This window comes from Gopherus evgoodei, chromosome 1 (assembly GCF_007399415.2).
Source record: "Gopherus evgoodei ecotype Sinaloan lineage chromosome 1, rGopEvg1_v1.p, whole genome shotgun sequence".
Lineage (NCBI taxonomy): Eukaryota > Metazoa > Chordata > Testudines > Testudinidae > Gopherus > Gopherus evgoodei.
The window spans coordinates 217,967,848-217,992,268 of NC_044322.1; the positions used below are offsets into that span (position 1 = coordinate 217,967,848).

The window sequence follows — 24,421 nt, forward strand, 5'->3', positions numbered from 1 at the left end:
AACTTTCCCCCCTTAGCTTCACAAATGTTATGCAGAGCACAGCAAGCTGCTATTGACCATGGGAATATTTTCCTCACTGAGATCTAACCTGCGAAAAAGACAGTACCAGCAACCCTTTAATCTGCCAAAGGCACATTCAATTGTCATTCTGCACCTGCTGAGCCTGTTGTTGAAGTGCTCCTTGCTGCTGTTAAGGTTTGCGGTTTAAGCTTTCATGAGCCACAGGAGTAAGGAGTAGGCTGGGTCTCCCAGGTTCACAACTGGCATTTCAACATCCCCAGTTGTAATCTTCTGGCCTATAAAGAAAGTCCCCACTTGCAGGTTTCTATATAGACCAGTGTTCCTGAAGATGCGTGTATCATGCACCTTCTCTGACCACCCCACATTGATATCAGTGAAACAACCCTGGTGATCCATCTATGCTTGCAATACTACAGAAAAGTAGCCATTTCCATTGATGTACTCCATCACAAGGTAGTCACAGGCAAAAATAGGGACATGCATGCCACCTATTGCTCTGCTGCAGTTAGGGAATCCCATTGCTGCAAAGCCATCCACTATCTCTTGCACATTAAAAATGTGTATCAAGCTGTCCCAGAGTGGCTCAGAAGCATAGGTATCAAGCTCAAGGCAGACTGTTAGGAAACTGGGCACAGCTCCCCAAAATACTTAGATTTCACTAACCAATTATCTAGCATAAACTCCTCAGGCACTACAACAGTCTAAACATGGAGTCATAGATAGTCTCCTTAGGTTCTCTGATTTGTCTTGCCACCCACGTAAGTTTATCTTTGTGATATATGGTCCCTCACTCCAAAGATCATAGCAATATTCAGGTTACTCCCAGTCCCAAAGGATCAGTCACTTACCACAGGTTAATTGTGCTTTAAATCTTACACCAAAGACGATGCTTGTAGCCAATCCTATAATAAACTAACAAAAGGTCTATTATATAGGAAAAGGAAACAAGAGAGTTATTGACAAGGTTAAATTAAGTAAATTTATATACACACAAATGAGTTTCAATCTTAAATTTCAAAAAGTAAGATGTTTCTGTGTTAAGCAAGGTCTATATATCCTCTAGGGATAATCCAGGCTACTGTTGTAGAGAAAGTAGACAAGGAAGTGCTGTTTACTACTTCTTATAACACAAGAACCGGGGATCACCAAATGAAATTAATAAGCAGCAAATTTAAAACAAATAAAAGGAAGTATTTCTTCACACAATGCACAGTCAACCTTTGGAACTCCTTGCCAGAGAATGTTGTGAAAGCCAAGACCATAACAGGGTTCAAAAAAGAACTAGATAATTTCATATTAGCCAGGATTGGCAGAAATGGTGTCCCCAGCCTCTGCTTGCCAGAAGTTGGGAATGAGTGATAGGGGATGGATCCCTTGATGATTACCTGTTCTGTTCATTCTCTTTGGGGCACCTGGCACTGGCAACTGTCAGAAGACAGGATACTGGGCTAGATGGACCCTTGGTCTGACCCAGTAGGGCCATTCTTATGTTCTTAGGCACTGGGGATCTTTTGCTTATGTTTAGTAATCCTTGCCAAGGAGAGGCCAAGAAGCAGAAACATACAGTTTCTCTCTGTCAGGGATTTTTATTCCCATTCCCCACCTTCTCTGAGATGCCAGCTCAGCTGATGGGAGGAATTCACTTCTTCTCTTCATAAGGGCAGGGGAGAGAAAGCAATCAGCAAAGTCTTTTGTCCTCCTTGATGTTCCACAATCTGGCATTGATGTTGATGGGCCTTATCTGTGGGGCAGAACATAACACCTTTTGCTGTAGGCCAGCATTCCATACTAATTACTGTCTTTTTTCCCCTCTGGTGATTTACATAGTTAGAGAGCCTCACAATGCAAATGCTCAAATATTACCTTACAATACAGGTGTGACACTCTGTACCTCGTGGGAACACACTACACCCCCATGTTCATACTTATGATTGTGTGGTATCTAATACAAAGTTTGTCATGTCGGGTGTCTTCAGAAGGCTCATGATGGACTGAGCACTGTTGTTATGGTAATGCTATAGTAATCGTTGTTATATTATAGGTTGTAATTTCATGTATATAGTTATGAGGCTGGAAAGGTGTTCTCATGGCTTAAAGCAAGCCCAGGCAAAAACTCCCCAAGAGCAGAGGGGCAGTTCACACCCCCTCAGGGCATGTATGGGACAAACCCGGCCCAGCCTCACAGGACCAAAGGATACTGGGGGCTTGTATACATCACAAAGTTGCAGCGCTGGTGAGGTGGTTACAGCGCTGCAACTTAGGAGGTGTACACATCTGCAGGGCATCACCAGCGCTGCAACTCCCTGTTTGCAGCGCTGGCCGTACTCCCGTTTTGTCTCGGGTGTAGAGGATCCAGCACTGGTGATCCAGCGCTGGTAATCAAGTGTAGACACTTACCAGCGCTTTTCTTGACCTCCGTGGAATAAGCAGGTATCCCAGGATACCTGAGGAAGCCTCTGGTAATCAAGCTGGTCTCCTTCCCCGGTTTGCTCTCGCGTTCCCCGAACCCCGAGCAAGCAGGTCTCCTTCCCTGCGGTTTGCTGGGTGGTTCGGGGAACGCGAGAGCAAACCGCGGCGAAGCTGGTCTCCTTCCCTGGTTTGCTCTCGCGTTCCCCGAACAAGCAGGTCTCCTTCCCTGCGGTTTGCAGAGTGGTTCGGGGAACGCGAGAGAAAACCGTGGCAAAGCTGGTCTCCTTCCCTGGTTTGCTCTTGCGTTCCCCGAACAAGCAGGTCTCCTTCCCTGCGGTTTGCAGAGTGGTTCGGGGAACGCAAGAGCAAACCGCGGCGAAGCTGGTCTCCTTCCCCGGTTTGCTCTCTCGTTCCCCGAACCCCGAGCAAGCAGGTCTCCTTCCCTGCGGTTTGCAGGGGGGTTTGGGGAACGCGAGAGCAAACCGCGGCGAAGCTGGTCTCCTTCCCCGGTTTGCTCTCGCGTTCCCCGAACCCCCCTTGAAGCCGCCCAACAGCACTGCAGTGTGGCCACATCTAACACCACTTGCAGCGCTGGTTGCTGTAAGTGTGGCCACTCTGCAGGGCTGGCCCTATACAGCTGTACTAATACAGCTGTAACAACCAGCGCTGCAAAATTTTAGATGTAGACATACCCTGGCTTAGGCAACAACAAAGGATCTGTTGGACTCTCAAGTGAGTCACCCCCATTCCTTTGGTCAGTTCAGGACTGTGATGAGGTAATCCTCACCTGACTCTGAAGGGGGGCGGGGTCAAAGCCAAGAGGGAAGAAAGAACATGATAAAGGGGAGAGACATTTGCCATGCTCTTCCTCTGTCTTCCACCTCCATCTACAGACATCACCACTAAGCGACTGAGGCACTGACCAAAGGGGAGAGCCTGGCTGAAGGGCAACCAGCCAGCCTGTGGTGAGAAGCATCTAAGTTTGTAAGGGAATTGAAAGTGTAAAGATCAGCTTAGAATGCATTTTGCTTTTATTTCATTTGAACAAATCTGACTTACTGTGTTTTGACTTATAATTACTTAAAATCTATCTTTGTAGTTATTAAATCTGTTTGTTTATTTTACTTGAAGCAGTGTATTTGGTTTGAAGCATGTCAGAGACTGCTCTTGGGATAACAAGCCTGGTACATATCAATTTCTTTGTTAAATTGACAAACTCATATAAGCTTACAGCATCCAGCGGGCATAACTGTACGCTGTAAGATGGAGATTCCTAAGGTTGTGTCTGGGACCGGAGATATTGGCTGGTGTTATTCGGTTGCACAATCCAAGGAGCAGCTTACATGCTAGAGGCTGTGCGTGAGCTGCCCAGGAGTTGGGGGATCTCACAGCAGAGCAGGGTAAGCCTGGATCCCAGAATCAAGGTGATCGCAGATAACCCATCCAGATAACACCAGAGAGGAATGTCACAATTGGATATAAATTCTATAAATGAGATTAATGCATGCAGCAAATTACAAGCATTCGATAAAGTCTAAACACTAAACACATTTTATAATTCTCTTAACTATTTTAATAATACTAACACTCAGGTGAACCAGACAAGTTCCAGGTTTGTGCTGGCACTGCTGGACTGTAGACATAACTAGCAGTATGAACCAAATGCTGTGAACCAGAGGAGGCTTGGCCTTGGCAGAACAGTAACACACTCAGTGTCAGCTAACCAAGTAAGCACATTGCTAACCAGAGAGGATGGTACAAAAAACACACAGATCTCTCCAGTCACTAAATAAACATATTTAAAAGAGATGGTACAAGAACACACTGACCCCTTGAAAAAATAAGAATGAGATGACAGGATAATGGATAATGAGGATGTTTTGTTCAAACTAGCAGGTACTAAGGGTGGCAACTAACAGCATCTGGAGTGCAATATGTAACTTGTTTGTATCAATGTATAAAATGAGAAATCATAGGCGGAGCAACTTTGTACTAGTCTAGGGGATGGCTGATTGAAGTGGTACCCTTGTCGCATACATACATTTGTTAGTGTACCTGTAGCTCCCAGGACTGTGCTTTTGTCTACAAAAACTGGTTGAGTGCCTTCACCACTGAACTGAGCCTGTGGTATTTCTTATGAATAACATCAAGGTCTGTCTGCTAGTGCAGCTGACATTAGCATTCCAAAAACAGCAGCACTATCAGCATTAACAACCCTGAAGCATCAATAAAACACCACAGCACTAACCCTATATAACTGTCACTATCCAAGTGTGACATGGGTACCTAGACATAAGCTGGCACCTAGTTTGCCAGTGCCACACACAGCACAGCTCATTCAGAGCGAATTGTGGGAAGATACAATTGTCCAAGAAGCCCTGCCCATAGGAGAGAATTGGGGCCTGAACTACAATTCCAATGAGGCAATGCAAAGATATGGAAACACAATTTAAAGTTTGGTTAAACTGACTGAAAATGCAATGTTTCAAAGTCAATTCAAACAATAAAGTATTCTGATTGAGTCTAAATAAATTGTAATGAAATGTTTCATTTTTTTACTTTCACAATGGGAAAATAACAATTTTCAGCAAAAATTAAAATTTTCCTGAGAAAATTTTTTTTTCAGAAATTTATTTTCCATCAGAAAATCGTTCCAATGGAAAGTTCATGACCAGCTCTAAAAAATACCTTGCATGCACCCAAACAAAGTGTCCCCCTTCCTTCAACATGCAAAAAATAAAATTAATGAAATGATTTATATTACATTATCATCCCCACCCCATAAACTCCAAATAAATAATCACAAAATGGAAGAACAGAATATCTCTGGCCGGTGATACACATCTGCTGTGCTCAGTATTTAGAGTCTAAGGTCTGGCAGCAGGTGTCTTCCACTGCTGAAAGCTAGAAGCCAGTAGTTGTAGCAATCCCAGATGTGAGCCTGTGATGGGTTGGGTCACAGATTCCCCCTTGAGACTGTCACCTGATGTGCTGAGACGACCTCTGAGCCTGTTTTCCCTGGCAGCTTGAGACTTCAGTGCCCTGTCTTGTTGATCCAGACACGCTAGCCTGCTACAAACACAGATCATGGTCTGAACCATGTCCCCCCAAAACTACAGACTAACTGAAAACAGCTTAGAAAGTATTCCTGTCTCTAGCACCCAGACACTCAGTTCCCAATGAATCCAAACCCCAAATAAATCCATTTTATTCTGTATAAAGCTTATACAGAGTAAACTCATAAATTGTCCGCCCTCTGTAACACTGAGAGAGAGATGCACAGCTGTTTGCTCCGCAGGAATTAATTACAGTAACTCTTCGCTTAACGTTGTAGTTATGTTCCTGAAAAATGCAACTTTAAGTGAAATGATGTTAAGTGAATCCAGTTTCCCCATAAGAATTATTTTAAATAGGGGGAGTTAGGTTCCAGGGGAAAAAAATTCACCAGACAAAAGACTATATTATATATATTTAAAACAGTATAAGTTTTAAACAAACAATTTAATACTGTACACAGCAATGTATGAAGTTTGGTTGAGGTGCTCCTACTGATACAGCCCAAAATGCTGTTAGCCTTCTTGGCAACAAGGGCACACTGTTGACTCAGATCCAGCTTCTCATCCCTTGTAACCCCTAGATCGTTTTCTGCAGAACTACTGCCTAGCCATTTGGTCCCTAGTGTGAAAGTAGAATGAATTAAATTGTAAAAATAAGAATGGATTAAAGAAATGTTGTATGTACTTTTAAGCAGAAATAAGAAATGTTGAAATACAGGTGCCAGGAAAAGAAACATTAGGCATAAACAAGGGTGCTAATGGTGAAACATTAACAGAGGAGCTGTAATAGTTAGTAAGGAAATAAGATATGCATGCCTAGCCCAGGTAAACTTATCAGATTCTGATTCCTTTGTTATCTTGTTAAGTGCTCACCCTTTTATCTGTATAAATAAGATAGTTTGTGCCTTGCTTGGTGCTCTCATTATCTGGGTGTTATTGGCGGAGTGCTGCACTAATAAAACAGAGTGGTCTGACAAATTGTGAGTCCTGATTCTAACTTTGACCCTAATCTGTAGCAGTGCATGGGATTCTTCCACCCTAAGTGCAGGACTCTGCACTTGTCCTTGTTGAACCTTGTCTAGCTTACCCTTCTTGCATAGCTCAGTGATGGGAGCTGACAGAGAGCTAACGTGAGGCACAAACCTCTGGTAGTGCCCCCACCATCCCAATAAAGGCCTGGGTCTGTTTTTTAGTGTGGGGAATGGGCCAGTGTCTGATTGCCTCCACTTTGGCTGGTTCTGGCTTTAGGCAGCTGCTCCCCACCTTGTGACCCAGGTATGACACTTTTGCCATCCCCACCTTGTGGCCCAGGTATGACACTTTTGCCATCCCGACCTTGCACTTGCCAACTTTTCCAGTCAGCCCTGCATCCTGGAGATGACCCAGCCCCCTCTTTACCGGGGACACATTGTCCTCTCAGGTCTGGTTAATGACACAAATATCATCAATGTATGTTATGGTAAAAGTCTCCATCCCCTTCAGTAACTGATCCCCTGGGTGCTGGCAGGTGACTGGCACCTCCTTGAAGCCAAAAGGTAGGACCAGGGATTTGTACAGCTCCAAAGGGGTGACAAAAGCAGGTTTCAACCTGGCATCTGAATCCAAAGGCATCTGCTGGTAGCCTTTGGTAAGATCCCTGGTTATGGGGTACCAAGTGCCCCTCAACTTGTCTAGAATCTCATAGACTCAGACTTAACGTCAGAAGGGACCATTATGATCATCTAGTCTGAACTTCTGCACAATGCAGGCCACAGAATCTCACCCACTCACTCCTGTAACAAACCCCTAACCTATGTCTGAGTTATTGAAGTCCTCAAATCGTGGTTTGAAGACCTCAAGGTGCAGAGAATACTCCAGCAAGTGATCCATGCCCCATGCTGCAAAGGAAGGTGAAAAACCTCCAGGTCCTCTGCCAATCTTCCCTGGAGGAAAATTCTTCCTGATCCCAAATATGGCGATCAGCTAAACCCTGAGCATGTGGGCAAGACTCACCAGCCAGCACCCAGGAAAGAATTCTCTGTAGTAACTCAGATCCCACCCCATCTAACATCCCATCACAGACCATTGGGCATATTTACCTGCTAATTATCAAAGATCAATTAATGGACAAAAATAGGCTATCCCATACCATCGCCTCCATAAACTTATCAAGCTTAGTCTTGAAGCCAGTATTAACTGATAGAAATGAAGATATGGATCCAAATCCCTAGCTACAAATGCAGAGGGCACATAACAAAGGAGGGGGTGTGCAAAGGTTGCTTTATGAAACATTTGCTCTTCCCTAAACTGGAGCAGTCTTCATGCTGCTTTAAGTTGTACTGGCTGCCAGCAGCAGTCAGAAAGAAGTTCAACAGTTATGCCTCCTTTCCCAAAAGACCTAGGCATGGGACAGGCACAAGACATGGTGATGGCACTGAGCTTTCCATTAGGCTACACAGAATCAGGTCGACCCACCTTTCCTGGGGACCAGCACCATGGAAAAGGCCTTGGGGCTAGTGGATGGCTGGATCGCCCCTAAAGCCAGCATGTCTCTAACCTCTCCATCCAGGGCCTGGGCTGTGTTCCCAGTTACACTGAATGGGGAACACGTGATGAGAGAGCCAGTTCCTGGCTCCACCCAATGGACGGCTTAGTTAGTGAGCCCAGGCTGGTTGGAAAACAGCTGTTGGTGCAAATGCAGCACCTCTCTGATCTCTGCCTGCTTGGCAGGGGTTAGCTGGTCAGAGAGGGGAATTGATTCTAGCAAGGAGTTGGCTCCTGTTCCAGGGAAGAGACTCACCAGGGGAACTTCCCCCTTCCCCCACTGGCCACACTTGGCCAGTACCAGCCTCTCCCTGTCACAGTACGGCTCCGTAATGTTGACCTGGTGCCCTCGGTGGCTGTGTGTCTGATTGGGCAGTTCCACCCCCTTGTTCTCATTCAGCTGCTTGATGACCTTGAAGGGCCTGTCTCAGGCAGCTTGCAAGTTATTCTTCCTCATCAGGATGAGAAACTTCACCTGGTCCCCGGTGCCATAGGCTGAGAGGTCGTACCAGACCTTCTGCCTCCTTTAGGCCCGGGCTAGGTTCTCCCTGGCCAGACCCATTAGCTCAACAAGCTTTTCCTAGAAAGTCAGTCCATCACTGTTTCTCCATCGGGGGAGGCCTTCCTCTCCCATTCATCCCTTATCAAGTTCAGGGGTCTCTTCACTCCCCTTCCATATTGCAATTGCAAAGGAGAGAAATCCATGGGTTCCTGGGGTACTTCCCTGTATGTGAACAGCAGGTGGGGTAAATACTTGTCCCAGTCATGCAGATGCTGGCCCAGGAAAGTCTTCAGCATCTGTGATAAATTAAGGGTGGTAGCTCCCTTTTATGGACACCCAGTCAGCCAGTTAGCTATAAATCCCTGTTAGTAACTGTTCTCTACTTGCTTTACCTGTAAAAGGTAAAAAAAAAAAAGTCCACAGGTAAAGGAAGGGAGTGGGCACTTGATCAAAAAAAGACAATGGGAAGGCAAGACCTTTTTAAAATTGGGGGGAAAAAACAAAAAACCTTTCCCTTTCTGTCTGTCTGTTGTTCTCCAGGGAAGAGGGGAACAGGGCAACAGTTATACTGTGAGAACCTGAAGGCCAGGTATGAAAATCATTAGAATCATACCTAGAAATTGCTTATTTGGAAACCCAGCTATATAAGTAGATCAGAAATGTCTAGAAAGATATGATAAGGTGTTTTTTTTTAAATTTTGTAAGACTTGTAGTCTCCTCTGTGCTAACCCCAAATGCTTTTGTTTTGCTTGTAACCTTTAAGCAGGACCTCAAGAAGGTTATTCTTGATGTTTAATTTCTGCAAGTGGAATTTTTAAATCTAGTAAAAGCCTAAGATCCAGTTGTGTTTTCTTTTTTGGTTCTTAATAAAATTTACCTTTTAAAAAACAGGATTGGATTTGTTGGTGTGCTAAGAGGCTTGCGCACATGTTTTTAATTAGCTGGTGGCAACAGCTGATCTCTTTGTTTTCTTTCTCAGCTCTTCCCCGGGGGGGAGGGAGGGCTTGAGGGTACCTCACAGGAAGGAATTCCCAGGTGTGCCTTCCTGGATTCCAAGGGGTTCTGCATTTGGGTGGTGGCAGCATCTACCCAGCCAAGGTCAGAGAAAAAAACATAACCTTGGGAGTTTAATACAAGCCTGGGATGGCCAGTATTAAATTTTTAAAAACCTTACAGGCCCACCTTCTGCACTCAAAGTGCCAGAGTGGGGAATCAGTCTTGACATGGTGGCATGGTGGTGGGATCATTTTGAACCAGAGGCACAGATCTCAGGATTTTAAAAGGACACATTTTTCCTTTTGGCAGCCTGCTAAGCCAGGGAGTTTTTTCTTTCTTTTCTTTGCTGCCTGAGAGGGTTCAGGCACGAAAAGGGTTCAGCCTACCAAGCCAGGGAGTCCAACAAGAAGTTTATTTTTTCCCCCTCTAGCTTTGTGGAAATGAAATAGCTACTCTATCTTAGAACTTTAAAGTCTGATCAGACAATTGGTACAGACAATGCTAAGCTAGAGTAGGGCAGCCCTGTACATGAGGTTGAGGTCAGGAACTGAAACCTTAGAAAAACCAGTCTTCCCAAAGTGGCACACCACAAAGAAGACAGACCCAGATCAAGCCCAGACATCCAGCTTCAGGATGGAAATGCAGGGAGGGGATGAGGAAATGAAGATTTCCCAGGATGGAATCCGTCCCCCAACCGAGATCCCAGTGCCAGGATGCCCTAACTGAGGCTGAGTTCTAACTGAGGCAGAAAGGAATTTATAGACTCAGACTCATAGACTTTAAGGTCAGAAGGGACCATTATGATCATCTAGTCTGACTCCCTGCACAACACAGGCCATAGAATCTCACCCACCCACTCCTGTAACAAACCCCTAACCTATGTCTGAGTTACTGAAGTCCTCAAATTGTGGTTTGAAGCAGTGGCATAACCAGGTTTTCAGTGTAGGGGGAGCAAACATAAAAAAGGCGTCCTCCCTTGGCTCCTCCCCTTGCCATGCCCCCGGCTCCTCCCTTGGCCACGCCCATGGCTCCTCCCATTTCCCCCCCAGATTAACCAGCTCAGGACTCCTGCAGGTTTCCTGGAGGTGTGGATACTCCCCCGTCCTCGGAGAGTCTCTCCTGCTCAGCGCGCTCTGCAGGGTCCCCCACCGGGCTGTGCCGCCCGGCCCCACCTGCGAGGTCCCTGCCCCCCCATCCCAGACCCAGGACTGATCCCTGTGGGACCCCACTTGATATACCTGTTGATCAGACACTTGATCAGCATGTTATACCGATGTCAAAACACCATACTCCTAGACAAGCCCTTGACTTGATACCACTTGGTAGAAGCCAGAAAGGAGGGAGACAACCACTAGAAGCAAAGCACTTGGAGGTGGAAGTTGGAAGAGAGAGGAGAAGAACTTGGAAATGAAGCACTTGGAAGCAGAGGTGAAGCACTTGGAGGAAGAAATGCAGGAGAAGCACTTGGAGGCAGAGTTAGTGCTTGATTTATACAGAGGCAATGAGATATTTTCTGTCTTATTATCTATCCCTTTCTTAATGATTCCCAACATTCTGTTTGCTTTTTTGATTGCTGCTGCACTGAGTTGATGTATTCAGAGAACTGTCCACAATAACTCCAAGATCTCCTTCTTGAATGTTAACAGCTAATTTAGACCCCATCATTTTATATGTATAATATATTGTTTCCAATGAGAGCAAGATTTGGGCACTAGTAAGCCAGTTTTAGCATGAGCCCTGGGTTTAGCATGAGCCCTGCTACCACTAAGTCAAAATACAACACACAACAGAAAGCAAAAAGTCAAAGCACAATTAAACAAGTGCCCGATCTGATAAAAACATCTCCCATTTGCTTCTGGGAATTTGTCAAACCAAGAGCTTTGTGGACAGACTGCACTTGACTTCTCTCAGAATATTAGATCTGTGATGCAGAAAGTGAAGAACATGCTATTCTGATAGTTGAAAATGACACCTTTCTACCAGTACCTATACACTACTGTGTCTCTACATGTTCAAAATATCCAGCTGAATGGGACTTGGGTGTGGAAAATAGACACCCTGGTTAATGGTCTATTGCTCTGTGAGCTGATATCTGTGCATGTGTGTCAGGAGCTGTAGGATGAAGCTGTGCTGTTGGAGAAACTGAGCAATACAAACCATATCAGGCACAAGGAAGGAAGCAAGCCTTGAGGTAAGGGTGAAGTAGTTATTGAGGAAGTGGGGGCTGCTGTGGGGAAGTGCCCCAGGGAATTGTATGTGTCATGTTCTCAAAAGGTCAGTTACCATAGCTTATACTATTAGGGTCCCTGGGCTCCCCCTTCTGCTCCCCTGAATTAACCACCAAGACTGGGAGACAACAGAGACTGCAAGGGAGGGTTGCTTCTCCTCACCTCCCTTGCTGGCTTATGATGAAAATGGTTCAGTAGGCTGTGACCTTTCTCTCTAGAGAGAAAATGTGGAGGGTCACAGTGAGCCTCTGAGGCTAACAAAATCTGCCAGGAAGAGTGGGACCTACAGAGAGAACAGAGCTTTGCCACAGAATCTTTAGCACATCTGCCATGTAGCCAGCATCACAAGATGTTTACAACAGTGCCATGCTAATACCTGTTAGCACTTTCACGTGACACTGTAAATGAGAAGTGGGCAGCATTATCTCCTGCAAATTGTAACCAAATTTGCTTTTTCTGAGAGATTGGCTGAACAAGAAGTAGGACAGAGTGGACTTGTAGGCTCTAAGTTTTACATTCTTTTATTTTTGACTGCAGGTTTTTTTTGTACGTAATTCTGCACTTGTAAGTTCAACTTTCATGATAAAGAGATTGTACTACAGTGTTTGTATTAGTATTTTTCAATTCAGCTATGTCTTTTGGTTTTTACAACACAAATATTTTAATAAAAATATAAAAGAGCAGTGTACACTTTGTATTCTGTGTTGTAACTGAAGTCAATATATCTGAAAATATAGAAAACCCAAAAATATTTAAAAACAGGGTATTATATTAACAGTGTGATTGCATGATTCATCACAATTTTTTTAATTGTGCAATAGTGGTTAACATTTAATCACTTGACAGCCCTAGTTCAGAGTAAATTAATCTAAAAAAATTGCCTTAATGGGGCCAAAAGATGCAGAATCCAAAAGGGTGAGAACAGATAACCCTTTACCAACTAGTGACAGTTGTTCCTCCCACAAACTTTAACAATCCATGAAAGCCAGGTTTAGGTAGACATCAGAGCTGGCTACAACTGGAGTGGCTACAAATTGTTTGAGCTCTGAAAAGCCCACAGGGAATCCTTAAACATCATCCACTAAAGCCCATCCTCCAACCCCAAGCAATATTGCTTCTGACCCACAAGATGACTCTGCATCTTACTCTCCAAAACTGAAAGCTCTGAAAAAAACAGAGGAGACCTGCCTCCTCTTCTTACAAACAAACTGGTGCCTGAGCCTGATGGAATTCAGGGGATGGCTGTGCTACAACAGGTGGCTGCAGATACTGTTGAAATTAAATCTACAATTTCTACCCTTCAGAACATCATGTGTGAGATTCAGAGTTTACTACAAGCTCTATCCAGATGCATGGGTGAAGCCAAACACAGAATTTTGAAGTGCCAGATAGTTTAAAGAGAACAAATGGCAGATTATGAGAACTGTAATGATGTCAAGACTACTAAGACCAAGCTAATTGCTCTAGAAAGCCCCTCACAACAATGTAACATCAGGATTGTGGGTGTCCCTGACAGTTTAGAGAAAGGTAAAAGCTCTCAATTTATCTCTAAATTGATAACCAAGTTGTTTGATCTGCCAGTAGATTTTTGTTTTACCCCCTAGCTAGCTGCAAGAGCTCAGCCTAGGGGACTGATCCTGAAGTTTACCCACTCAGGAGCTTATATTGCAGAAATCCAGAGGCAGGAAAAGGAGCTGTTATGGGGAGAATCCGCATTAAAATACTGCTCTTTAAAGATATACCTGTGATGTGGTTGCAATAAGGACAGCTTTTCATCAAGAAAAACAATTGGCTAGGAATAGGATCTAGAAGTAATTTGTTAAATACCCAGGAACACTCTGCATTCAGAAGAGGAAGCATGTGGGAGAGGGACAGCTCAGTGGTTTGAGCATTGGCCTGCTAAACTCAGGGTTGTGAGCTCAGCCCTTGAGGGGGCCGTTTAGGGAACTGGGGCAAAAATCTGTTTGGGGATTGGTCCTGCTTTGAGCAGGGGCTTGGACTAGATGACCTCCTGAGGTCCCGTCCAACCCTGATATCCTATGAGGAGTATCATTCAGTTCCTCTCAGGAGGCAAACAAATATCTCCAATATGGTGGATCTAAATAAGCTGACTGGCACTAGTTGCTTTTCTTCTCTCTCTCATCAGGGTTAAAGGATTTAAAGGAATACTATCAATTTACTTCCTGTAGCCTTAACTCATGGGAAAGGAGCATCAGAGTAAAATCTGTAATTTGATTAGTAAGTATATTTTATATATATATAAATTGCTTTATTAGATGGTTTTTCCTTATGGACTAATATATCAAGGTTCTATTGATAATAGGTAATTACTATAGTTGTAATGTTTGGGGCCTCAGTGGCTGTGAGGGTCTCTAAGTTTTACTTAATCCAGAGGTCCTCTCTGGGTGTCATGTTTATTTTTGGACCATTTAAACACATTCTTCATTTGGAGTGTATGGTACTACTGTGTATTTGTCTTCACTATCTTTTTCCATTTTGTTTTCTCACTTATTAATTAGTCTTCCTGTCCCTCTCCTGTTACCCTCCCATACTGGGAATTTCCTTCCCACTCCTGTAGAATATGTACTGGCAAGTGACACCTTACCCCTGGATTATATAATTTTTGCTTCTCAGGGCTGGTCTACACTACGGGGGAAAATCTATCTTAGATACGCAACTTCAGCTACGTGAATAATGTACCTGAAGTCGAAGTATCTAAGATCAAATTACTCACCATCCTCACAGGGCAGGATAGATGTCCGCGGCTCCCCCTGTCTATTCCGCAACTCCGTTCGGGTTGGTGGAGTTACAGAATCGATATAAGCGCGTTCGGGGATCAATATATTGCGTCTAGATGAGACGCGATATATCGATCCCCAAGCAATCGATTGCTACCCACCGAAACAGCGGGTAGTGAAGACGTACCCTTAGATATGCAAGAACTGTGTATTGCTCAGGAAAATTTGCAATTTCTCAATTATTCACAAAACAACTGTATATTTTAGCCAATATACTTGATCAATGCTAGCTGCAATAGTTAAATGTCTCCTGGAATATCAAGGGTTTTAATAACCCTATTAAAATATGAAAAATACACTCACTCTTTACAAAAGAGAATGCTGACACAGCCATGCTCCAGGAGACACATCTGACAGAACTTGAAGCTTATAAAAGGAAGAGAGGTGGGCTAGGCCTCTCAGCTTCTAGTTGCTTTAATTCTAAAGCAAGGGGCATTGCTATACTAATACATTAAAAGTTTACTGTCAATATTCTGAGCACAAGGTATGACAGGGAGGGCAGATTTACTTATCATACCTGAAACTGGCAATTTTGTAATCACCTTTGCCAATTTCTGTGGGCCAGACTAGGATCATTCCAAATTTTTTTAAGTATAAATGATGTGGGCCATCATCCTATTACAGATGAAGACTTTAACAAAACTTTAGCACTAATCTTTGATAAATCTTCTCCATCTCCTTATAAAAACACTAGTACTATACTTGACTGATTTAGGTATACAAAATGTATGGAGAGTAGGTGATTCCTGTAGTCTCTGGCTGTAGGTTTTTTCTGCTGCTAATTAAACATATGCAAAATTGGACTATTAGTGTCACATCACTTGATCAATTGTCACTGATTGTGGTATTGGTAGTATTGTTATAATTGACCAGGCTCAAGGCTCCATACATAGTCTTTTAGGCCTCCAGGATATGCATCCCCTACTAAAATGTGGAGATTAACTACCTTTTTGTTGTGTGATAATCAGGATTTAGAACTTTAAAAAAAACAAAACAAATGCCCTCACCACTTCATCAGCTGCCACACTTTGGAAAGCTTCATCAGGCCTTGGCTACACTCACACTTTACAGCGCTGCAACTGGGGTGGGAAAAAACACCCCCCTGAGCGCTGCAAGATACAGTGCTGTAAAGCGTCAGTGTAATCAGGGGAGCAGCGCTGGGAGCTCCCAGCGCTGCATGCTACACTCGTAAGGGATGTGGTTTACATGCAGCGCTGGGAGAGCTCTCTCCCAGCGCTGCCGCTCTGACTACACTCACACTTCAAAGCGCTGCCGGGGCAGCACTCCCGCAGCGCTGCCGGGGCAGCGCTTTGAAATTCCAAATGTAGCCATACCCCACTTTATAGGCCACCTTTCAAAAAAATCAAAAGAGCATAGAATTGATACACTTGGAAAGGAGATTAAGGCCCCTGCCCAGAGAAAAACAGAACCTTCATCAATCTATGATATGAAATCAACAAATGACTGTCTCAGAAGGCTGAGTTTGCTATATTCTGTTTGAAGCAAAATGTCTCAATCTGGTGAAAGAGCTTAAGCAAAATGCTAACAGAAATAAGATTATTATTCATGTCTGTGTTGTACATAGTTTAACAGTTTTATTCAAAACTATATTTAGCTGAAGAAGGAATCATTAAAGATGCCCTAGATAACATTTTTAGTGGATTGTCTCTGCCATAGAAGGAACTCTTTTAGATACTACATTACAAATCACAGAACTGACTCAAGATCTGAAGGTTGGAAAGACTTCTGGTGCAGATAGGTTTCCAGTCGAATTTAACAAAGTTCTCTGAAACTTTAACTCCTATATTATTGAATACATTCAATGAGGCCAAGAATGAGCAAACTCTCCCTCATACTGAAAGAGAAGCTATAATTTCAGTTATTCCTCAACCTGGGAAAGATCTTGAACTATGTAGTAATTACAGGGCAATTTCTTTTTTCAATTATGATAAGATTTTATTATTTAAAGCTCTTGCTACTAGATTGGATAGAGTTCTCTCACCCACATTATACACATAAATAGGTGAGCTTCCTTCATAAGACATGGCTCAGATAACTTGTGTCAACTGATTGCTGTTATTGCCGCTTCTACAGATTCTAAAGAACCCTTAGCTGTCATTTTGGTAGATTCAGAAAGAGCCTTTGACCACATAGTCATTGACTATCTTTTCACATGTTAGCAACATTTGGATTTGGTAACTAATGTATTGCTTGATTTAAGCTCTTATGCGCCAGCCCAACTTCTAGGGTAGTTACCAAAGGTGGTATTTCCATTACAGAGATGAGTGAGTCAGGGCTGCCATCTTATTCCTTTTCTGTTTGATTTTGCTGTAGAACTTTAGCTATTGCCATCCAAGCAAATTAACATGTTCATGACATCAGGGTGGACCAAATAGAGAACAAAATTATGCTTTATGCAGATGATGCTCTTGTGTTTGTATCTAAACCCAACTCAAGATTACCATTCTTGACCTTACTACTGTTAAGCTTGGACACCTGTCAGGATATAAAATTAATTGGGGATATCAGAAATCTTAGCTATTAACAAATATGCCCACAAAGGCTTTTTCTCAAATTGGGAATTTGAGTGGCAATGCTTTTACATGAAATATTTAGGAATACTGATTCCCTGAACTATTCAGGACATCTCTAAGATAAATATAGAATCAATTATTGTCCAAGTGGCTAATGATTTGTGGAGATGGAGTTTGTTAATTCTCAGTTGCTGTGGTAAAATTGATATACTGAAAATTAATGTCCTTACCATAATTTTGTATGACCTGGGAAGTCCCCCTTCTTTCTATTCCTCAATTATTTTAAGCAAGTCAGTAACATTTTCTGAAAATTCCTTTGAGGCACAGGTAAGAATGTAGACTGTCTCTGAACAAATTATAACTCCCCTATCTCTGAGAGGATTTTGTTTTCCCAACTTGGATAATTATTGTATCTCCTTTTTGTTAAGACCACAAACACCCCACTTTGCTTCAGAATGAACAAGAATTGGTATATCCTCTCCTCCTTACAGGTATTGTAGGATCAAATTATTATAGATGTGATGGTTCCAGAGCTCCCAAAATAACAGCAATAAGGCAAGCTTGGTCAAACTTGGCTAAAAAGTTCTGCTTCCATTTGTTCTTCCATTCAGATGCTGCCATATGGAGCAATGCTATCCATAAAATCAATGGCAAAAACTTGAAGTGGAGAGATTAGCTGTTCAGCAACAATTTAGTTATGAATGTATTTTGACCAGATGCACTGAGAGCTGCAGAACCTCCAGAACTCTTATAATTTTGGAGGAAACTTCCTGGGTTTACTTGGCCAGCAGTAGCCTTTCAAGATTTTCTGGCCCAAAAACCTTTGCCAAAGCTTCATAGTTGTGTATCCATGTCTCTATTCTCAAATTATATCCAGCCCAATGAAAGACAATTCTATATAATGTTGAAAGCAACTGTAGACCTGAGACACTTTTCCAGATATACTGATCCCTACATAGGTCAATGGTAGAGGGCCTCATAAATACTGATTGCGGTTGGCAATGTAATGCTTTGTTGCTAGATTAGCTCATATGTTTTGGGAGTGCCTGTGGTCACTAAAAAATTAATCCTGCAAAAATGGACAAGTCAATCCCTAAAACATATTGTTGCCTGGCTCAGTGATGTGGCTGAACTCTCAGCTAATAAACAACTGTCTTTCCACAGAAAGGGAATGCCCAAAAAATTTAAAGCAATTTGTGCTGTCTTTTTAGAGGTCTATGATAAATGTAGACCCTGAAGATTGATACATCACTTCCCCTTCCCTTCCTTTATCCTAACTCTCTTTATTTATATTTGTGTATTATGATGATGAATCTGGTATTTTGGTATAATTTTCTATTAATTTTACAAATATAAATATATAACTACATATATTAAAAAAACAGAAACCAGGTTCAGCCATTGTGTGGGACATTCATAGAAAGATTAACATCTAAAAAAAATCCTTAAGAAGTTGCCAGGCACCTGCATCTACTCTTAGGATGATCAGTCATGCAATGACAGTTTGTTCCTGTGTCAGACTTCCTATAGCTTGTGTTGGATATTGTTCAGTTATATTTTGACTTTATGTTTAAGATTTTTAGCCAATGTCAGAGCCACATCTGAGCTCCCCACACTGCATAAATGAGACCTCACCACTCAAAAGGGCACAAACATCCTTCTACCTTACATACCTCAGGTCAGATCAGGGCTGTTGGTGGGATAAAGCACTGGTTAACTTTCCCCCAATATGTCTCGTGTAATATGTCTCCAGTGTACAGACCCCAGGGTGGTAGCCCCCCCCCCCCCCAAAGAGGCAGAGAGGAGCAAAGTAGAAGGAGCACAGAGGAGGTAGGGCCATTGTCCTGCTATTCCTCCCCCCCCCCCAACACGTTGTGATTGCTGGCTGAGTGGTTGCAAAAGGAACCATTAACATGTTTCTCACTGTAGTGCATGCAGAGACTCAGTGGTCAGATCCTGGCCCCACAGGAGTGTTTGGAGTAGTCTGTGTTGCTGAGGAGATGAGCTGGAGCATTTTGTACTATTTTTGGAGTTTTATAAGTGGCTGAATTGACCAATTGTAGAGGTGAACCTTCATCCAAAGAAGACTGCACTGTGGTTACAAACTGTTCAAAATAGTCTCCTCTGCCCATCAGCATCACCTCTGTCTTTCTTCAGTTCAGCTTCTGAAGTCCTTAAGCAGAGAACTAGAAAATGGCCTCCTAGCTGAAACACCTCACATTATAAAAGTTCTTCCTACAATATATCCTGGTTTTCTCTGGTCATTGGAGAACCAAGAATTCTGAGTTCACCTCACTTCCACTGTCATCACTGTGCCATCTCCAAAGTTTCTCATACTAAAGATATAGTGCTAGGGTGACTATAGGTCCTATTTTGGCTGAGAGAGTCCTTTTTGTGGGGTGGTGCATGTGGGGGAGCGGTTCTGTGGGCAAGCAGCAGGGAAACTTGGGCTGACCCTGGGTGGTAGGCAGGGAGGATTCAAGGCCAGTGTTAGACTCACTGGGGCCCAGGTCAGAAAGCTGAAGTCTTATCATATAGCCTGGGATTCTGAGCCCTTCCACCTGGGACTGATGCTGAAGCTTGAGCAACTTAGCTTCCTGGGGGCCCCTGTGGCATGGATCCCAAGGCAATTGCGCTGTTTGCTACCTCCTAATGCCAGTCATGGCTTTTATATGCCGAAAACTACTTGTGGTACAGGTGGGCTGTGGAGGTTTTATAGCATGTTGTGGGGGAGGGGGGCCTCAGAAAGAAAAAGGTTGAGAACCCCTGCCCTAGATAGCACACACCTCAGAGCTCCAACAGCCCATTCCAGATTCTTCAAAGGAAAATTCTATAGGGAACAACTGGGGATAGCCAGTTCATCAGGTAAATTGTTTCTAACTTCTCACCAGTTAATGTTTAGCTTGTTCCCTTTGTGGTGATTTGGGAACTCTGTATGTATAACTAATGAATCCCAGTTTGATTTTTATGAAATAGCTGTATTCTTATGTCTTTCTATATTCTTTCTTCACAGTCCGTGTGCGAAGGGGTAGGGGATGGTGCTGCGGCATCTGTCTCTGAATAGGTCAGTCATTAAAGACTATCAATATTTGAATATATCTTGCTCAGGCAGAACAAAGTAATTGAATCCTAGATAAATCCAACATTCTCCAAATTTTCTTGCTGCTCACACAGCTCCCTTCCCATGACCACTGACTGTACACCAAGGGTCTTAAACCCCTGGCCCATGGGCCATCTGCAGCCCAATAACCTCCCTACTGCAGCCCATGGAAGAGAGAAGGAGCCAGACACACTTCCAGCAATGTCTGCTGTAGGCACCGCCCCTCTCCCGGCTTCCATTGGCTGGGGGAGAGGGACAGAGATATCATCATTGTTGCCTGGCAGAGTCAGCCATGGAGGCAGCATCACTTTTTTCCACAATGAATATAAACAAGTTTAAAATACCAAACACAACTATCTGATCCACATCTTGCTACAATCCTGAAGGTTTCAACTGCTCAGTCATGGAGGCCAAACATCAACAAACTGACAGAACTGAAGCATTGCCAGGTGTCTGGCAAACAAAGAATTGTATAAAGTTGTATGACAGTTTTATTATTTCTAATAAATTCAAAATAAAAAATACAATATAAATCTTTTCTTTTCTGAACACCATCTTCAGTGACATTATTGACCCGCTGGGAGGTTTTGAGTACTGGCGCTGGCCCTAAGGCAAATTGAGTTTGAGACCCTTGTTGTACACAGGATCTTGAATAGCAAAAACTACCAACAACACAAGCATTTCTTCCAAGACAGAAAATTTACTTGCATAATAACAAAAAACATGCAAGACTGTGTAACACTGCCACCTGGTGATGTCTGCCAAAACAATGGCATGGAATAGCTTCAGGATTATTCTCCAGCTCATCTCTTATGCAGCGAAACATATTGTTGGCTTCATCGACAGCAGCACATGAGTTGGAAGTTTTCATTGAACCACCACAAAGATGCCAAGGTCTTTAAATTTAAAAAGCCAGACTCATAACTACAATAAAAGAGTGTGCATTTTATGAAACTGGTACCCTTCTCTGGTGATTGAAGACACATATATTTTGCCCTTATTGTCACACAACACCAGTCGGGTGTGAACCAGTATTCTGTTTATGCACAGCCTGTTGTGGCTTATAGCTATAAAATCCTTGCTAGATGTGGAAGTTCAAAGTGGTTTCACATGAAACTTATCTTCTTTACTGAGAGCTTTCCAGGTAATGCAGTTTGAATTTCTCTCCTAATGAACCAGTTGGTAATTTTTTAATTTACAACCAGAATGCTTCCTTTTCCTCTGAACCCAGCACTTAGGCGTCTATATATAATATGTAAAGATATCTCTCAACTACTTCAGAATAAGCATATGGGACTCTGCTTGTAAGAAACAAGAATTCAATAAACACAAAACTACAGAGCAGACAGTTAGCAAAACCAGTGGACAAATGAGATTTTGTTTGCTTTTCCCCTTTGGTGACTGGACATATATTTGGGAGCTATAGCTTTAAGAAATTCCAGTGTCAGACATTCCAGTGTAAAAAAAATTCCTGCATACTCCAAAGCAGGCTGAATAGAGAGAACATGCAGGAGTTCTGCTGCCCTCAAGTGTGCAGTTTTGTAAGAACAGGAACAAAGAAAGAGAAAATCCCCAGTCTGATATTCAGTCCAGTTTTCTGGGAGTGAAGCCTGATCTCCATGAATAAATTCTCCCAGTTTTTTCTCCCAAACAGTACTCTCTAGTACTTCCTCTGAACACCTACGCAACCTCGAGGAGAGGGAAGCTGGAGTGGAATCACCAGAGTCCCTCTATCCTGCCACAGTGATTCTGAACACAGAGCATAGCAGTCTGATATAGAGTTGCCAGCTGTCTAGTTTTCAGCCAGAAAGCCTAGTCGAAAAGGGGACCTGGCAGTGTTGAGTCAGCACTGTTGACCAGACTCTGAAAGTCCAGTTGCTGTAGTAACTGTATTTAGTCTCCCACCGAGAGGGCAGGAAGAGCCTCAGCTGCTGCTGCTGCTAGAACTGGCTGGCTCCCGGACTTAGCTCCAGCCTCTCTGGCAGAGAGGTAGGTACTGGAGCCTCCACCGCTGCTTCACAGAAATCACAGATTATTAGGGTTGGAAGGGACCTCAGGAGATCATCTAGTCCAACCCCCTGCTCAAAGCAGGACCAATCCCCACTTCTCTAAATGGCCCCCTCAAGGATTGAGCTCATAACCCTGGGTTTAGCAGGCCAGTGCTCAAACCACTGAGCTATCCCTTGGGAGGGAATACTGTAAACTCCTCTCATCCCACTGTGCCCCAATTTCCCAGCCCCCCCCCTGCATACTGCACACAGCGCAAATCTTCTCCCCACCGACTGCCCATTACTGCCTCTCCACTTACATACAACACACCCTCTCGCCCCTTATTGCTTCCCCCCCCACAGTATGCACCCCCTTGCTGCCCCTTACCACCTCACCTCACCACACATTCTATACCTTCCATGCTACAAATTAGTGGTCCCCCAACTCCAGTGCTCCCTCTCTGGCAGTTAGTGCTCCCACCTGCAGCATTCACCACCAATTCCAGTTATTCCTTCCCCTACACCCAATCAATTTCAGTTACTGTTCCTTCCACACCCTCAATGCTTCCTCAGTGACACTTACTGCTCTCTACAACATCCTAGTGTCTCCCACCACAGCATTCCCCCTCAATGCCAGTTAATGCTCCCCCATATCTTTGGAAGTAGGTCCTGGCTACTATTTTTTTGGTCAGTTATCAAGTGGATTAATATTAGAGCTGTCAATTAATTGCAGTTAATTCATGCAATTACCTCAAAATAATTAATCACGATTTAAAAAATTGCAATTAATCACATTTATAACAATAGAATACCAATTTAAATTTTTTTGGATTTTTTTCTAAATTTTCAATATTTATTTCAATTACAACAAAGAATACAAAGTGCATAGTGCTCAATTTATATTATTTTTTATTACAAATGCACTGTAAAAATGATACTATTTCTTTTGTTTATCTTTCAATTAACCTCATACAAGTACTCAAGTGCATTCTCTTTATTGTGAAACTGGAGCTTACAAATGCAGATTTTTTTTTTTTTTTTGGTTACATAACTGAACTCAAAAACAAAACAATGTAAAGCTTTAGAGACTACAAGTCCACTCGGTCTTACTACTTATTCTGCCAATCACAAAGGCCTTGGCTACGCTTGAGAGTTACAGCGCAGTAAAGCCACCAACAGCGCTGTAACTCACTCCCCGTCCACACTGGCAAGGGACATACAGTGCTGTATTTCCATGGCTACAGTGCTGCTTGTACTCTACCTCCTGAGAGGAATAAAGAGTACAGCGCTGCTGCTGCTGCGCTGGAGTGCAAGTGTAAACAGGGAATAACTTTAGTACACAGTGACTGACCTCCGGAAACTTCTCATAATCCTTTTAAGTGAAGGTTCCGCTCTTTATTTTGTTGTGATGCCTCTCTTTGTTTTGATGTGAACTCAGGGCTCCAGGAGCTGCTTATCAAAAAAACAAACACAGCTCCTGTTTGCTATGAATGAGCAGAGGCAGGGGGGCTCCCTGTGGAACACCCACAGCTAGTGTTTGCTTGGGGAGAGAAACAGCACAGGCTGGCGGGAGGGGAGCAGCTGCCTGTTTGGTCTGTCAGGGGGAAAAAAAACCAAACAGATGCTGTTTGCTTTCAGTGAGTGAGAGGGGGGTGGAAGAGGGAGGGGGGTCAGAACTTGCAAGGCAGAGTGCTGACACAGTGTCAGCTCCAAAAATCCACTCTCTGTCTCCCCCACGCTCCCTGTCACACTCCATCCCACCCTTTTAAAAGCACGTTGCAGCCACTTGAACGCTGGGGTAGCTGCCCATAATGCACTGCTGCCAATGCCACTGCAGATGCTGCAGATGTGGCCAGGACAGTGCGCTGGCAGCTGTCAGTGTGGACAGACTGCAGCGCTTTCCCTACTCAGCTGTACGAAGACAGGTTTAACTCCCAGCACTGTACAGCTGCAAGTGTAGCCATACCCTAAGACAAACAAGTTTGTTTACATTGACAGGAGACACTGCTGCCTGCTTCTTATTTACAATGTCACCTGAAAGCAAGACCAAGCATTCATTCACATGGCACTTTTGTAGCCAGCATTGCAAGATATTTACATGCCTGATATGCTAAACAATTATATGCCCCCTCAATGCTTCAGCCACCATTCCTCTGTTTACACTTGTGATGCTGTGCTGATCAGGTGTGAGTAATATGGGGTAATGGAGCTCACTGAGAAAATGGGAACTTTAAAGAAAATGTATCTGATCAGACAATTGGTACAG

At 43.4% G+C, this 24,421-nt stretch overlaps 1 long non-coding RNA gene across 1 annotated transcript; it reads right to left on the reverse strand.

Moving 5' to 3' along the window:
* Nucleotides 1–3,013: 3,013 nt before the first annotated feature.
* Nucleotides 3,014–23,454, reverse strand: LOC115636515. Its single transcript, XR_003996973.1, has 3 exons — nucleotides 23,333–23,454; nucleotides 8,895–8,903; nucleotides 3,014–3,028 (listed from the first exon to the last, which is right to left on the reverse strand). It is a non-coding gene; the product is annotated as an uncharacterized LOC115636515 (long non-coding RNA).
* Between the last annotated feature and the right edge of the window lie 967 nt (nucleotides 23,455–24,421).